Source organism: Hypomesus nipponensis, chromosome 7, assembly GCF_054491055.1.
Source record: "Hypomesus nipponensis isolate SF chromosome 7, ASM5449105v1, whole genome shotgun sequence".
In the NCBI taxonomy this organism is placed as follows: Eukaryota; Metazoa; Chordata; class Actinopteri; order Osmeriformes; family Osmeridae; genus Hypomesus; species Hypomesus nipponensis.
Window position 1 is genome coordinate 10,699,137 of NC_140367.1, and position 6,258 is coordinate 10,705,394.

Sequence of the window (6,258 nt, forward strand, 5' to 3'; positions counted from 1 at the left end):
CGAAAGGAGATGAAAGACTTTTTTCGTTGCTCCAATGTTCCCGCGTGGGCAGCTTTTGCTTCGTACGTCTGTCTCGCCCCCCCCCCCCCCCCCTGTGAATCACAGCAAAACGCAGCTCCGGTGGGACTAGCAGAGATCAACGCTTGAGCCTCGACGACTAAACAGCTAGTCGACAGCTAAGCTCCGGAGACCGGACGGCAGACAGGGACTCGGCCGGCCAGTCGACCCAGCCAATGGGCCCCGGAACTTGGGCTTAGACACCCCGTCTGACCCTAAACTTCCACTTTGCATGGAAGGGCGTACAGTCAGAGCGCCGTGTCGTGGTGTAGGCTGTAGTCTCTCTAGCCCTCTCTCTCCTCTGAACGGAGGCAGATTTAGTTTGACCTGACAGGAGGCCAGCCTGACAACAAACGATGACAGACGCTGGCGTTGTCAGCCCCTGCCATTCATCATGTGGAATGTGGTCTGAGTTTAGGTGTTTGTCTCACACTGCAACGCTAATAGAAGTGTGAAGCCTCACCCGGCAACGTGCGCTTGTGTGGGCGTGTGTGTATTTGTGTTGGTGTGTGTGTGTGTGACTAAGGGATAAGAAGCTGTCAGCCCACTACATACACAAGGGGGATCCGTTGACCGGGCGAGCAGGGAAATGACGTCCACGCTAAATGCGGATCGCACAGAATATGCTGTAGTGTTCTCTGAGAAGTGTGCGTGCGTGCGAGTGTGTGTGTGTGTGCGGGACACACACACACACTTTGAAACACAGAAGATTTCTTTGTCCATTATGTCTGACGCGTTGAGAATGTTCCTAAGCAACAATACAAGGGTTTGCGCCCATGAGCAAACTTGTTGAGCTGGTGTTTGTTCTCACTGCCGTTATACTTGTTTTGGAAGGACTTACCGTCCTCTCATTCCCCTCCCTTTGACCTCTAACCTTGATGACCTTTGAACCCTACCCACTGATTTCTCCTCTCCAGGGTGACGAGGAGGGCTGGAACTTGGTCGCAGTGGTTGCCGTGGCAGCCCTTGTCGTTCTGATAGTCCCCAGCCTGACCAGAATGCTCACCTGAGGACTACGAAGGAAGGAGCAGCACAGGAAGCTCCTTGGCCTGTTTGCTTTCCCTCCTCCAGGGATCTTCATTTCGCTTGTGGAAGAAGGGCCCAGCGTCACATACTGATTTTCATCTGTTTCCACAAGTAGGAAGACAATCAGGGGCAATGTTCAAACGCGCAAACACACACACACACGCACAAACACACACTGCTCCAATGAAAGACGTTGGTCGCACATGAGGATATTAGAGAGATGCGGTTCCTGCTCACTGAGGTTCTCTCCAGCCCGCCTGTCTGAACAGCAGATCATTTGTCATGTTTTTAGGCCAGTCTTTTCTTTCTCTTCTCCTCCTCCGCCTCCTCTTCCTCCTCCTCCTTTACGAGTTCAGAGGAAAGAGAGGGTGAGGGGGAGTTCCAGGCTTGTAAAACGTTGCTGTTTTTCACCAGAGAGGATCCCTGTGAAGCGTGGCATGCTCGTCTCTTGAATTTGGGGTTGGTTTTATTCACTGGTTTACTGACAGCCTGAGTGGAGGTTGACTCGAAAAAAGCCTTATTGTTGTCCCTCTCAGGACAGAGGACCATTTTGCGCACACACACACACACACACACTTTCACTGTATTTAGAAAGTGTAGTAAAACAGTGAAGTATATCAATATGCAGGAAGGTAACAGTTTGTTTTGGCCTTTCAGAATCAGTGGAACACTAACAGCAGCATCACCATGTTACCTTGTTCCCAGAATTCCCCATTTTTATCTCTGCTACCGTATGCCTGTTTATATCTCTGACAACTCATCTACGTCAAGGCATGCTCTCCTTTAATTCAATTAAAAGAGCAGATTACAGGAAGAAAATGTAATCAATTGTGAAATTCTTGTAGAGGTGATGTTTAGAAAGTGATTGTAATATCATATATATAAGTTACAAAAAAAGATTGCTGACTGATTTCACTGTGTCTGATTAAGAGTTTGGTCCTAGCAAACTGGAGAGGTTAACTGCTTGAAACTGAAAGATATTTTTGTACATGGACGTTGCATCTTATTTTTCAAAGGATATTTTACTTTTAGAGGTAATATGAGAGATGATATTGATGGACTTAATCAAACACAATCATGACAGTGAACCAAATGTAATGAAAGGACTTGTGTCTGAGAAGCATCTGTTACTTCTTCAGGTGTTGTTTGTCCAACAGTGATGCTCATCATTGATTGGTTTGCCATGAGGCATTACAAACATAGCTAGATTACTTATTTATTGAGATTGTAACTCGCCTGCCTCAATCACTGATAACGCATGTAACCTTTATCAATACAACATGCAGACACTTTCCAAGAGTCATTCCAAGGGGTGTTTTAGACAACTTCAGCACGAAGACACTATTGACACTATTTTGATGATATTATCTTGACAGCACTCGCAGAGGTGCAATTGATTTTAAAGCATTGATTGTTTACCCTAGGCATGGGTCCACCACAGCATCCGAGCCTTACACAAGAATTTAAACATTTGTGTACCTGACAATTGTAAGTGTTTAAAAATTCTTTGTAAGAAGTTAGAAAATGTGTTTTGTTTCAGACTTGTGGGAAGGGGGTGGGGCTTGAGGGTGTTGATGCAAGTTTACCGCTATGACATCAGCACACGTTGCATAGTCATCGGAATGCAACGGAAGTGCTTTCTGTCTCTGGCGCAGAGTTAATGAGGATGGTGTTCATTTGTATGCTGAGTTATGCTGTGCGTGAACGTCTATGGCGGCCCGTTTTGTTTATAAACAATTTCCCATGTGCACGGCTTTTTCTTGTCCGTTGAAGTCGACAACTCTATTTACAGTATTTGCTGCATTCACAATGGCCTCTGCAGTCTCCGGAACATTGGTAGCGCTTTGCATGATTGAGCAATTTAGCACCCCGTTTCTCTTATTGTCGTAGAGATGGGTAACAGACGTGACGAGCAATCCAATATTTATAGTTAAGCCTCTTAAATCCAATGAGTCGCTTTATAGAGGCGATTGTTTAAACACAGGACCGCCTGTTTGTCAGAATCCTTTAGGCTGTTGTCTCCATTCTGTGGATGTCTGAAGTTGTACAATGTGTAGTCCTATGGTAGTCCTTAACAATTAAAGGCTTTAGCACTCTGGAGTTGTTTGAAGTGTAAATAAAAACTATCCGATTTTTTGGAGCACATTTTCAACAGTGCACTGACTGATTGGCTTATATAAGCTACTTGTAGTTCTACATGTTACACTGTAAAATTATAATGGCCAATTATACTCAAAGCTAGCTAAGAAACACTCCATTTTGTCTTACTTTTTTTTGTGACGCAGTAAAAAATAAAGCCTCATTAGTGGGTCAGCGCATGCTTCAGTTTCTGTTCAAATAACTGGATTTGCATATTTTTGTACCCACTGTGGTATTTGTACTGTATTGTAAATAGGATAGATTTGAACAAAGCTGAATCATTTATTTACTTTCCAAAAGTATTTTTGAAATCATGAACAGTTCATCAAATGGCTCTCTTTCCAGTGCAGTGTATAGGCTATACTGAGTCAGTCCATAATGCCCTTTAGATTATCACCACAAACAGATATTAGTGCTTGCATGTTAGATTTTGTTGATAATGTATGTGTGTGTTGTATGTGGATAGATATATTTAGTAGATTAGGTTCCTGTGGTAGCTGCTGTTTCAGCCAGTGCAGGGACATGGGTGCATGACTAAACCATCTCTTCCATGACCTTAATTAAGAATGTCAACCTGTATTTCTTTGTTTCACTTAACTTTTGCACTCACTTGTTGAAAATGTTTATTTGATTGTATATTCTATGCTAATCTATTTGATCGTATTCCCTCCTCATCACAATGAGTTATACTCTCTAATGACTTCTCTGTTGTGCTTGTACGCTGTGCTCTATTCCTATGCTGCGCTTCAAACCATCCTTATAGTCCAGTAACACAGACGAAGAGTTGCATCGCCAGAACTGTCTGGAAGTGTCCCAGGAACATGGCTGCCATTGTACATGTGCTGTGGTGCTGATTTTTGCTGCCTGTTCAATGTGTCTCTGGCTGTCTCTAGTGTTTCTGTGTGACTAGGCTGTCTGTGGAGCAGGGATCTTCCTGAATGCCATGTTGACGCTTGTCTGTACTGGCTGTAGGTCTGGATAGTTCCATTCGAATCGTGTGAATTTTAGTTTGACAAGTCTGTACATTTTTTTTGTAAAGAAACCGATAAATAAAGTATTTGCTTTTTCCAATCTCTGTGTGTCTGTGCATGTGTATATGTGTGTGTGCAGAAGACAGGATTGCTGGTTGGACAATGGAACAGCGAGACCATACCATCTAGACTGAGGCCAGAGCAGGCAGATCCTCACTGAGTGGAGGTGACCTGTTGACCTTTGTTGGGGGCCTGAGATACTAAAATGCCGGCGCAAGGGGAAGGAGAGATGAGCTGAGTGTATATCTCTCTCTCTCTCCACATCTCTCTCCACCTCCTCCAGGGGCTTTATATATAGATCCAATATTCAGTGTCAAGGCCTCTCACACAGATCCATTACGGGAAGGGACCACACACAATGAACACACACACACACCTGCACCACACACAACCACAAACACTTCCATTCACAATATCTCTAATTCCCTTTCCATTGACAATATATAATCTGACACAAGAATACACTATGGGGATTATAGATATAGCACCCTGCACATCCTGCAAACACCCCACAACGCTCCACAAAGCAATCATCTTGGCACCACAGGATACACCCCATTGAAACTTGTAAACCGCCTCTTCGCACAATGTACGAATGAAACATAATTGATAGTCTAAACAACCCCCCCCCTCCCCCCACTCGTAACTACAGCCTGATGCCATTGTTGCGGTACAGTATGTCATTAAGTTGTCATCAATGGTGTGCTGAGGCAGATTGCAGTCAATTCATAACGATTCTGTAGGTTTCAGACTGTCATGTTCGATGACATGTTGTGGTTCTCCACTTGATGACAGAAGCGTGAGCTCACTGAAGGGATGCGTTGGGGATATTTCGGGCCTGATGCATGCGTGTGTGTGTGTGTTTCTGGATTAGAGTGGTGTTCCCTTCCCCTTGTGCCCTGTCTGGGGACTGAGCTCACACTCCTTATTGAGGGCAAGCAAGTCAACACGAGCCATTACACACACACACACACACACCACACACACACATCACATCACATCACACACTCAACACACTGCTATCCTCTCCTCAAGATCCACCTTCACTCTAAAGCTGGAACGAGAGAAGCCGTTTTAACTAGGAAAAGCAATTCCTTCTGACGCGATCAGAGAAAAACTGACATCATAGGTCACGAGTTAAACCTGACCACATATCTAGCTACCCATGCCACTTCCCAGAAGACACTCTGAAAATGTAGTCTCCACATAGTGGTGACAAGTTTAACTGCAATTTCAAAATACCTGACACATTTGAATACAATTATCCCTTTGTAGTTCGGTGGGGTTAGGTTCTATGATGACCACACTAGGTTGTGTCTGTCTCTCACTGAAGCACAATCAGCAAATATATTCTTTCTTGCATTAAGGTGCTGCGTTTCTAAATGGCCACTTTTATTGATCTTATGTATATATAATTCATTAATACTCTCCCCCCCCCCCCCTTCCCCCACACACACACACAGACACACCCACTCTCTCTCTCAACAGTATAACACAATCTATGATCTCACCATTTCTAATTTCGCAACCAGGGGAGGATATATTCTATTAATAAAAGACCATGTCATGTCAGTTTATTTATTGTGTTAAGAAATATCTATAGCCAACAGCATGCACGAATGGATAACGGATATGTTGATTGGTTCCACTGACATGCTGTCATCTGTGTCGTTTCATAGGCCAATTGTTAACGGCGCGCAGGCCCCGGTTACCGTTCACTTAACAACAGTCGATAGCTCCATCCCCCCTCGCCCAATTTGGAGTGTCTAAAAATAAAGACAAGTATCACAACTGTTACGGCGCCCCAGGGCCAGGCCAATCGCCGGCCCCCTTCTCTTGTGTTACCCAATAGTGTCCCGTCTCGCTATCTCCGTCGGATTAGAGAATACCCATCCTGCAGTTGTATATGGTCATGACAGGGGCATTCCTGAGAATCCAGGGGACTGACGCGAGTGCGAGGGGCGCCGATCTTTTTAAACCCTTCTCTTGCCGAGTGCTTCATTTA